We start from the raw sequence: 12,131 nt of genomic DNA on the forward strand, positions 1-12,131 counted from the left end.
TCCTTAAATTATTCATAAATATTTTTAGATGTGACATATATAGAATCATTAATTGAAACTGGAAATCAATGCAAAGGAACTATTACTTTTAAAAAGACAGTTTTAAAATAGTCTAACTTAATCTTGTCTAGTACTTAGAACATAGAACAGTACAGCAGAGTATAGGCACTTCAACCCATGATGTTGTGTCGAACATTTATCTTAACCTAAGGTTAACCTGACCTACATACCCCTCAATTTACTGCCATCCATGTGCATGTCCAGTAGTTACTTAAATGTCCCTAATGTATCTGATTCTACTCCATCACTGACAATGCATTCCACACACCCACCACTCTCTGCATAAAGAACCTACCTCTGACATTTCCCCTAAACCTTCCTCCAATCACCTTAAAATTATGATCCCTCGTGATAACCATTTCTGCCCTGGGGAAAAGTCTCTGGCTATCTACTCTACCTATGCCTCTCTTTACCTTGTACACTTTTATCAAGCCATCTCTCATCCTTCTCTCCAGTGTGAAAAGCACTAGCTCACTCAACCTCTCTTCATAAGACAGGCCCTCCAATCCAGGCAACACCCTGGCAAATCTCCTCTGCACCCTCTCTAAAGCATCTACGTCCTTCCAGAACTGGACACAATATTCCAAGTATGGTCTAAGCAGGGTTTTATAGAACTGCAGCAAAACCTCACGGCTCTTAAATTCATCCCCTTGTTAATGAAAGCCAAAACACCATATGCCTTCTTAACAACCCTATCAACATGGGTGGCAACTTTGAGGGATTGATTTACGTGGACCCCAAGATCCTGCTGTTCCTCCACACTGCCAAGAGTCCTGTCTTTAACCTTGTATTCGGCATTCAAATTCGACCTTCCAAAATGAATCACTTCACATTTATCCAGGTTGAACACTACTATTTCAGCAAAGTAAAATAAATTGTGGTCCACAAGTTTCTTGTGATACTATGACAATAGGTGAATACAACACAAGCAACACTGTCACGAATCAATTATGTATCTCTGGTCTACAATTTTACAGAAGTGTAACATTTAAAAATCCTTATCTTCTGCCTTTTCAAGTAATAACTCATGCTGGTTCCACAAACACTGACATTATTAAATAAATAGTTTTATTGGAGGTATTGCCTGTGGTTTAATGAAACTCACAGAAACATAACATTCAGCTAGCACCTGAGACTCTCATCACTATCATTAGATATGCCCCTTTACCACTGCAGGACAAACCCACCAGAGCTGGAGGCAAAGTTGAGAGGTAGTAAACAGTAAGGAGGGATTGGCCTTGGAGCCCTCAACAGTGCCTCCAAATACCAATGTTATGGCTTCAGGACAAACACGGACAAAGAAACCCATTGAATGCCATCTTTCATCACTTTATAATCAATATTTCTTCATGTTAAATATCATTTAGAAGGACCACTGAGGATAAGGGCACTGCATGAACTTGGATTGCATTCAATTTGTGTCACCAAGAATAACCTAGTAGCAACATTGCTGACTAACTCCTGAGCAACATAGCTGTTCGATTGGATCTGCAGCAGGAGGTGAAAGAACCAACACAATGGAAAACCCTATTTGAACCTTGCCTTCATCAATGTATCTCTAATAGCTCCATCTGTATATGGTGGTATTTATAGGAGTGACTACCTTGTGGAGACAAAGTCCACCTTCATGCCAAGGCCATGTCCAACAGTTTGTGAGGCATGATCACTACTTTAAGGGTGACAGATGCACAATAGATTTGACAGCTCAAGACTGGGTATCCGTAATGTACTGTGTCCAACAGCAACAGCAAAATTGTACATTAGCATAATTTTTAAGCGCATGTCATGTTATGTGATCCACTCTATTACTACCACTAAGTCATGAGACTAACCTTAATTCAATAAGAAATGTTACAAAGCATGTCAGGAGCAGCTCTAAATGTATCTAAAATGAGATGCTTATCAAACTGTGGAAGCAGCATTCAATATTTTGAAATTGTCCGATCTCTCAGTGGGAGAGCATTTCAGTGATAGTGATCAAACCCCCTGACCTTTACTGTACTCATGGAGAGGGGTAGGAGCAGACAGCGTGGGAAAGTATTTATTTGGGGGAGGGGAAATGACAATGCTATTAGGTAGGAACTGGGGCGCCTAAATTGGGAACAGATGCTCTCAGGGAAATGCACAACAAATGTGGAAGTTGTTTAGGAAGAACTTGCTGATTGTGCTGGACAGGTTTGTCCCACTGAAGCAAGAAAGGAATGGTAGGGTGAAAGAACCTTGGGTGACAAGGGATGTGGAACATCTTCTAGTCAAGAGGAAGAAGGAAGCTTATTTAAGGTTGAGAAGGCAAAGATCAGACAGGACTTTAGATGGTTACAAGGTAGCCAAGAATGGACTTAGGAGAGCTAGAAGGGGGCATGAAAATGCTATAGCAGTAGAATTAAGGAAAACCCTAAGGCACTTATGTGAGGAACAAGAGGATGGCCAGAGAGAGGGTAGAGCCAATTAGGGATAGTGGAGGGAACTTTTATCTGGAGTCAGAGGAAGTAAGGGAGGTCCTGAATTAATACTTTGCTCTAGTATTCACTACTGAGAGGGACCTTGATGTTTCTGAGGGTAGTGTGAAACAGACTGAGATGCTAGAAAAGTTGGTTTTAGGAAGCAGGACGTGCTAAAACTTTAGAAAAAAAATTAAGGGTAGATAGATATGACTCTATATATCCCCTGGGCCAGAAGGATATACTCTAGATTATTACAGGAAGTGAGGGAAGAGATACCTGCATCTTTGGTGATGATATTTGCTTCCTCACTGTCCACTGGAGTAGTGCCAGATGATTGGAGGGTGGCAAATGTTATTGCCTTGTTCAAGAAAGGGAATATGAATAATCCTGGGAATTACAGACCAGTCAGTCTTACGTCAGGAGAGGGCAAAGTATTGGAGAGTATTCTGAGAGACAGGATTTATGATTAGAGATAGTCAGCATGGCTTTGTGAGGGGCAGGTCATTTCTTACAAACCTTATTTAATTTGTTGGGGATGTGACAAAACACACTGATGAAGGTAGAGCAGTGGATGTGGTGTACATGGATTTTAGCAAGGCATTAGATAAAGTTCCCCATGGTAGGCTCATTAAGAATGTAAGGAGGCATGGGATACAGGGAAAATGTCTGGCTGGATACTGAATTGGCTAGCCCAGAGAAGACAGAGGGTGATGGTTGAAGGCAAGTATTTAGCCTGGAGCTCCATGACCAGTGGTGTTCTGCAGAGATCGGTTCTGGGACTTCTGCTCTTGTGATTTTATAAATGACTTGGATGAGGAAGTGGAAGGGTGGGTTAGTAAGTTTGCCGATGACACGAAGGTTGGTGGAGTTGTGGATACTGTAGAGGGCTGTTGTGGGTTGCAACAAGACATTGACAGGATGCAGAACTGGGCTGATAAGTGGCAGATGGAGTTCAACCTGGAAAAGTGTGAAGTGATTCACTTTGGAAAGTCAAATTTGAATGTGGAATACAGGGTTAAAAGAAGGATTCTTGGCAGCGTGGAGGAACAGAGGGGTCTTGGGGTCCATGTCCATAGATTCCCTCAAAGTTGTCACCTAGGTTGATAGGGTTGTTAGGAAGGCGTTTGGTATATTGGCTTTCATTAGCAGGGAGATTGAGTTTAAGACCCACACGGATATGCTGTAACTCTATCGAGCCTGGTTAGACCACACTGGGAATACTGTGTTCAGTTCTGGTCGCCTCATTATAAGAAAGATGTGGAAGCTTTAGAGAGGGTGCAGAGGAGATTTACCAGGCTGCTGCCTAGACTGGAGGGCATGACATTTATTAGAGAGCTAGAACTTTTATCATTGGAGCAAAGAAGCATGAGAGGTGGCTTGATAGAGGTGTATAAGATGTTGAGAGGCAAAGAAAGAGTGGATAGCTAGATACTTTTTTCCCAGGACAGAAATTTCTATCATGAGGAATCATAATTTTAAGGTGATTGGAGGAAGGTTTAGGGGAGATGTCAGAGGTAGGTTCTTTACACAGAGAGTGGTGAGTGCGTGGAATGCATTGCCAGCAGTGGTTGTAAAGTCAGATACATTAGGGACTTTTAAGTGACTCTTGGCTAGGCACATGGAAGTTAGTACAATGAAGGGTATGTAGGTTAGTCTGATCTTAGAGTAGGATAAAAGGCCTGCACAACATTGAGGGCCAAAGGGCTTCTACTGTGCTGTGCTTAACAATGAAACAACTAATGGGAAGAGCAAGCCCATCCTCAATGATGGCAGAGTCCAGCTTATGAGAAAATATTCATAATTCTAAATATTCAAATCCTAGTGGGCAAACTAATATTTCCTTGACCTTCAAAATCAAATCTGAGGAAAATAAAAAAAAGTCAATGCTACATTGTAACAATTTTAATTTAATTCACAATTTACACTTAATTCAAAATTTGCAACAAATAGTCTTTCCCTTAAATAATTAACATTGACATGGGAAAACAGAGCAGCCACATCCACCAAGACAGGTATTGGATTAAAGTAAAAGACTTAAAATGCTTTCAGTAAAGATCCTGAAGATTAGGAGGCTGTTAGAATTCAGCAAAAGAAGACAAAGAAACTTACAAAGGAAAATGTAGAAAATAAGAGTAGAACTCCAAAATTTTCTAGATTGTAGAATAGCCCTCATGGGCTGAAGGTAGCAAGCATAACCAGAATATTTTTTAAAAAGAGATAAAACAGGGAGCTATTGGCCATTAATAGTAAGGAAAATGCTAGCATCTACTATTTTGGGATGTGGTTAACAGCAGGGAAGAAATTGGACCATGAATAGAGAATTCCACCTCTCAAACCTGTTCAGTAACGATTGATAAAATCAGAGAAATCTGATATTGGCCTGAACTTCATTTTGTCACCTGTTTCGCGTAATCCTTGAGTTATGAACATTCAAAAATGGACCCCCTTACTCCTGCTCTGCCATTCAGCGAGGTCATGGCTGAACTGGTTTTAATCTCAAATCCGCATTTCTGCCTAACCTTTGATTATCTTTAACTCTCTTGCTAAATGAGAATCTACCTACCTCTGATCTAAAAATTTTCAAGACTCTGCTTCCACCGCCTTTACATGAAGAGAGATCTAACGACTCACAATCCTCTGAAAGAAAGAACATTGCCTCAGCTCCATTTTAAATGGGCAAGTTGCCTATTGGTTCAAAAATATATCTCATTCCTGATCATATTGAACGACTCAGCTTCCACAGTTCTCAATATTCAAACAGAACTACAAAGATGCTCAACACTCTGGGAAACTAAATTCTTCTTGAGCTTCAACTTACACATACATATCATTCTGAAACTATGCCCAGGTGTAGTCACACCAAAAGTGCTGTAGCAATGTAGCAAGACTTTCTCACTATTAAACTCCACATGCTTTCAATTGTTGTGAAAGTTACCTATTGGGGCTCTGGTGAGGTTTTCCCAGGTGAAGGTTGAGCATCTTAGTCCATGCTCATTTCCAGCAGCATTAGGTCTATTCCAGGCATGTTTGCATTCCCTTTCAACACTTCAGGATGGCTTGGCCATTTAGAGTGTACTGATTTGGTGGGAAAGTCAATGCTCAGGACACTCTATGGGGGGGGGGGGGGGGGGGGTGAAAGAAGAAACCAGGAGTTCTGAGAGACCAGAGGAAATTAAATGAGCATAAAACCCAAAGAGAAGGAGGAATCTCCTGAGAAACTAGGAGGAGAATAAGAAGCAACAACCAACAGTGGAGTTGACATAGAAACTCTGAGGCATGACTTAGTGCTGCATGCTGGGAGAGACCCTAAAAGTACTGAGAAAGAACTGAGTTTAGCCAGGGAGTTGTGTCTTGTCTGGAAGATGAGGTTAAACCATTTAGAGATGAGCATGTTGTCAAACACTCCATGTTGACCAATATTGGAGGGAGTAATGATGTGTAGCCTTTTGAGAGTGAAAAGTGAAATCCTGCTGCAGGAAGATTGAATGTTAACAAGACTTTTGTGATTCACAGTAATCTGGTGGAGCTTCTATCAAAATTATGGGACTTGTCCTGGTTATATCTGCCACTTAATGTGCAGGTTTAGTACTTGACCACATATTGCTTGTTATTTCATATTTATTTCATGCTAATTCTGGATCTTAGAGTATAAGATAGGTATTATAAGCTGATTTATTTTTTGACTTGGATTAGTAAAGTATATGCTTGGTTGCTCAAATATGTGGAATTCAGTGGCTTTATACTATTAGTAAGGACTTGAGATCTGCAAACTTCACCTCCATTAAACAAAAAGTTACCAGTCCCTAACTGGATCATAATCTGGTCCTGGTGTCATAGCACAATAAGGACCAACATTCCATATGCCTTCCTAATAATTGCTACACCTACGTATGAACATTCTGTGATTCATGTGGAGCTTGGGTGTTGAGAAGAGGAGGTGTGGGGGCTTGGTCTCCTTGATAAGTCAAGGACTCAGTTTTATAGCTAGCCAGGAGCTAGAGCAGATTATAATCCCACTAGACTTTCTTGGTGAACTAGTCACATAACTAAATCAAAAACATCCCAAGCCTACAATACTAATTCAGAGTTGGAACTTTTTTGATGTGTTCTAAATGCTGCAGAATTGCCCATTGGAAGTTTTATCTTCCTGCAGAGTTGATTGCATTGAGACTTCTGTGTGGTCCCAATACATTACTCCAGTTTACCCCTCAGCAAAGACTCTCTGAGCCAATATTCTTGAGGAGCTGGACAGAGTAGGGATTAGGAAGATGTTTCTCTTAGCTGGGAAATCTAGAACTAGAAGGGCAACATCTCAGACTAAGACATCATCCTTTAGAAGTGAAATGTGCAGACATGCATTCATGCAAATAGAGGAGGATCTTTGCAATTCTCTACTCCAAAGAACCATGAAAGATCAGTTATTGACCACATTCAACAGACATTGGTGCAGTTCTGAACACGAAATTAGGAGATTATGGAAATAGTGCAGAAATATATAATTGATGCAGGAGATTAGCCATGATTATATTGAATTACAGAGTGAACATGAAAAACAGACTGGCTTGGTCTAGTTCTTACTTTGGACATGTATGCTCGAGTGCAAAAGACAAAGCAGAGTTATTTGCAATAATCTGCAGCCAGAAGTGCTCTGAGGGTAATTTACCTCAATCTTATCCTGAGGTTCCCAACATCAGAAGTGTTAGGTAAAAGCTAAGTCCTGTGAACAAAAGCAGGACAAATCAAATTCAGTTAATTATCACCCACCAATCATCACTGAGGTGACCGAAGGGATTGTTAACAATTCTATCAACTGGCATTTACTCACAAATAACCTTCACATTAATGCTCAGTTTGGGTTTTGCCAGAATCATTCAGCTCCAGACCTTAGTACAACATTGATGCAAACATGAACAAAAGAGCTGAATTCTAGAGATAAGATGAGAATGGAACAAAGACCTAGTAGAACTGACCACAATGGGAATCGTGGGGAAACCTTTCACTAGCAGAAGTTATACGTAACATAAAAGATGATGGTTATGTTTGTTGAAAGCTACATTCCCTCATTTTTTCCGCATGGGCATCTGAGGTCTATGCATTGCAGCAACTTCTGCAAACATAAGTCACTGTATTGGCATGCTAATCAGCATGCAAGGATACTTGCAGCTTAGCGAGAACATAGGTTGGAAGCCAATCATCTCAACCCTCAGATATCACTAAATGAGTTCCTCAGGACAGGATCCTATCGTCCTCAACAGCTTTGCCAATGACATTTCCTCCATCATAAGATCATAAGTGAAGATGTTCATTTATGACTGCATAGTATTCAGTTCCATTTGCAACTCCTCAGATAATGTAGCTTACCATACCTGCATGTAGCAAGACTTGGACAACATTCAGAGCTGAAAATGTGTTGCTGGAAAAGCGCAGCAGGTCAGGCAGCATCCAGGGAACAGGAGAATTGACGTTTCGGGCATAAACCCTTCTTCAGGAATGTTGGACAACATTCACCCTTGGCAAAAGTGAGGACCGCAGATGCTGGAGATTACAGTCAAGAGTGTGGTGCTGGAAAAGCACAGCAGGTCAGGCAGCATCCGAGGAGCAGGAAAATCAATGTTTTGGGCAAAAGCGCTATTCCTGATTAAAGGCTTTTGCCCGAAACTTTGCTTTTCCTGCTCCTCAGATGCTGCCTGACCTGCTATGCTTTTCCAGCACCACACTCTTGACAACATTCATGCTTGAACCAATAAACACAAAGTAATATTTTTAGTACAGAACTGCCAGGCGATGCTAACTCCAAGAAGACAGTGTCTAGCCAGTTCTCTAGATATTAAATGGGATCATCATTGTCAAATCCCACAATTATCATTGTAAACTTAACTGGACTCTTGTCATTCAAATACTGGACCAAGGCTATGGTGAATAACTCGCATTCCAACTCCCAGAGTCTATGTATCATCTTTAAGACACATGTCAGGAGGTGGAATCAAATTGCCTGCATGAAAACAGAAATTGAACACAATTCAAGAAAAAATAGGCTTGACTGAAACCAATTCCTGCACCTTAAACATTTATTCCCTCCTCCACCGATGCATTTTATCTGCAGTGAGTACCAGCTTCAAGATGCATTCTAGAAATTAGCAAAGACTGATCTGACAAAGAACACTGAGTGATGCATGGAAACACCACTCTCTCCAAGTTCCACTAAAGGCCACACACAATTCTGACTTGGAAGTATATCACTGTTCCTTAACTATTGCTGTGCTACTATCCTAGAACCCCCAATTGAACTGCACTGAGGGAAATTTTAACAACATGGCCGACAGCAATTGGTTCACCTCTGGCTTTGAAATCAATTGAGGATAATCAATAAATGTTGACTTTGCCAGTGAAATCTCAAAAATTAATTAAATAACTGTTGGATTTAGGGTAAGCTTGCCAATTGGATGCAGATAGTTCTTCTATAATGCAATCACTGAGTTCTTGTGCAGCCCTGCATTATAGAAAAATAGCAGTTTAGAAACAGCGAGTAAAATGTCGATGTAATCATATTACAGCCAACACATATTGTTAGAAACAGTGTCCCAAAGTCATTAATCGTGTTACAGCAAATTTGCATAAACAAAACGCACATAACAGAATGGCCTGTACATAATTAGCTTAACAGAGAGTGGTGGTGGAGGGTTGCTATTTGGACTGGGTGCCTGTTACTAGCAATGTTTCACAGGGATTGGTTCTGAGTCCTCTTTTGTTTGTCATTTATATAAATTATTTGGATGAGAACACAGAAGGTATGATTAGGAAGCTTGTGGATGACATCAACATTGGTGGCATAGTAGATAGTGAAGAATGTTTTCTAAGGTTACAAAGGGAGTACATCGGCTGAAAAATGGCAGATGCAGTTCAATCTGGATAAATACAAGGTATTGCAATTTGGTACAACAAGAAGGGTGGAGATTATACAAGTAATGGTAGGGCCTTGAGTAATGTTAAGATTAGAGTGGTGCTGGAAAAGCACATCAGGTGAGGCAGCAGCCGAGGAGCAGGAAAATCAATGTTTTGGGCAAAGTGCCTTCATCAGCTTTTGCCCGAAACATCGATTTTCCTGCTCGTCGAATGCTGCCTGAGCTGCTGTGCTTTTCCAGCATCACTCTAATCTTGACTCTAATCCCCAGCATGTGCAGTACCCACCTCCGCCTTGGGTAGTGTTGTAGAAGAGAGGGACTTAGGGGTGCAGGTACATAAATCTTTGAAGTTTGCATCACATATGGACAAGAAGGTTAAAAAGACATTTGGTGTGCTTGTCTTCATTGCTGAGTCCTTTGAGTCTAGGAGATGGGAAGTCATGTTGAAGTTCAACAGAACATTGGTGAGGCCTCTTCTGGAATACTGTGTCCAGTTCTGGTTGCCAAATTATAGGAAGGATATTATTAAGGTTGAGAGGGTTCAGGAGAGATTCACTAGGATGTTGCCGGGTATGGAAGGTTTGAGTTATAAAGAAAGGCTGGATAGTTTGGGGCTTTCTTCAGTGAAGCATAGGACATTGAGAGGTGACCTTTTCAAAGTTTGTAAAATAACGAGGGGTATAGATAGAGTTAATGGTGGTTGTCTTTTCCCTGGGATGGGGGTTACAAGACTAGAGGGCACATTTTTAAGATGAGAGGGAAATGTTTCTAAAATACATTTTGAGTTGGTGTGTGGAATGAACTTCCTGAGGAAGTGGTGGATGTGAGCACAATTGCAATGTTTAAAATACATTTCAGGGAACATCTCTAGGACACAAGAACTAAACAACCCCACTGCTCTGTGGCTGACCACTTCAGCTCTCCCTCCCATTCTACCAAGGACATGTAAGTTCTAGGCTTCCTCCACCACCAAATCCAAGCCAACTGACGAATGGAAGAAGAATGTCTCATCTTCCACCTTGGGATGCTTCAACCATATGGTATCAACATTGTCTTCACTAGTTTCCAAATCTCCCTTCCCCCTACCTCATCCCAGATTCTCCAATGCAGCACCATTCTCTTCGCTTGTCCTACCTGTCCATTTTCCTTCTTACCTATCTGCTCCACCTTCCCCACCGACCTATCACAATCACCCCTGACCTGTACCGACCTATTGTTTTCCCCCAGCCCCACCCCACACTTCTATTTATCTCTCAGCCCCCTTCCCCTCCCCACCTCCCACATTCCTGATGAAGGGTTTATGCCCGAAATGTCGATTCTCCCGCTCCTCAGATGCTGCCTGACCGGCTGTGCTTTTCTAGCGCCACATTTTTTGACTCTGGTTTACTAACTCTGGCAATGCATTTAATTTGTGCACTTAAAATATTTATCTCAAATTTTCTTAAATCCGATATTTTGGTTTGGTATGGTCCTTCATTTTAAGCCCTTCAATCATTGAAAACAGGCTATAATAAATCTACTCTTCCATCTTTTTATTAATTTTAAACCTCCAGTTCACTGCCCTCAGTGAGACTCAGCTACCTGAGGAGGGTCAGCTAATGGAAACTGGTGTAGGTTACACATTCTTTTGGAGTGGTTGGGAAAAGAAGAATAATGTAAAGGAGGAGTGGTTTTTGCTGTCATGAAACATCCCTTGAACAAGTTGACTTGCCTTCAAGTGAGCGTCATCATTTAAATGGTTCTTAAACTCTTCCTGGACAGCAACAGACAAGAAACCTTCTGAATGCATAGATCCACCATGATCAACCCTAGTGAAGTCATGGACAAGTGCTATGATGGGCTCCACTCCTTGACTGCTATGGTACCAAAGTCAGACAAGCTAACCATTCCTGGTGAGTTCAAACCAAGATTAGGCTTGGGATGGTGTCATTCTGAAAAAGGGAGTTGGCAGTTCTAACAGCAGTTGTCTTCTTTTACTGAAGATGTAACCTGAGCCTGAGCTCTTCATCAACAACAGCTTTCTGCCTCTCTAGTTGAAACAAGATATCTTATTTGCACCCTGTTCTATAGTTTGGCACCTAATTGATCATGTCACTGCCAGACAGAGGGACAGACAGGATCTGCATGCAACAAAACCCATGAACTGACTGCTGGATTCACCATTGTCTTATCATTTCAAAATTCAACATTCAAGATTTATCTCTTGAAACATCCCCAAGGCCCAAAGTCCAAATATGTCTCAATATCAGGTCCAAACAAGCAGTCATGAAGGAATCTCTTTAAAGAATTTTGAGTGTTACCTGTGTCACGAAAAATCAGCACTGATATGAAATGCTGACTTACCTGTCTCTTCAGAACAGGTTTCTGGACAGTGACTGAGGCCTACAACTTCTGGCATGCTATGGGGGTTTGTGCACACAGAGCAAGGCTGATTATGCACGTTCAGCCCAGCATCTGAGCCTTTTATGTAATAACTGTAGATACAGATTTGTATCTGCATTGTGGAGTATGCAAAGGGTGAACATTGCATCGGGACTGCAAGAAACCCTGTCTACAAGACTTGGTATAGCACAAATGGGAAGTCTGTGAAACATAGTCAAGTGCACAGCAGCAGGGAAACAGGTTCCATATCCAAAAGGTGCTCTGCAGCAAGTTGCAGGAAATTTAGGATCCAGTAGATGCAGCAATAAGCTAGGGTTCGCACTCAGGAAAAGCCTGCTGGAGC

The sequence above is a fragment of the Chiloscyllium plagiosum genome, unplaced genomic scaffold (genome assembly GCF_037043375.1).
Source record: "Chiloscyllium plagiosum isolate Xiang-an unplaced genomic scaffold, Cpla_swu_hap1 HiC_scaffold_10, whole genome shotgun sequence".
NCBI lineage: Eukaryota > Metazoa > Chordata > Chondrichthyes > Orectolobiformes > Hemiscylliidae > Chiloscyllium > Chiloscyllium plagiosum.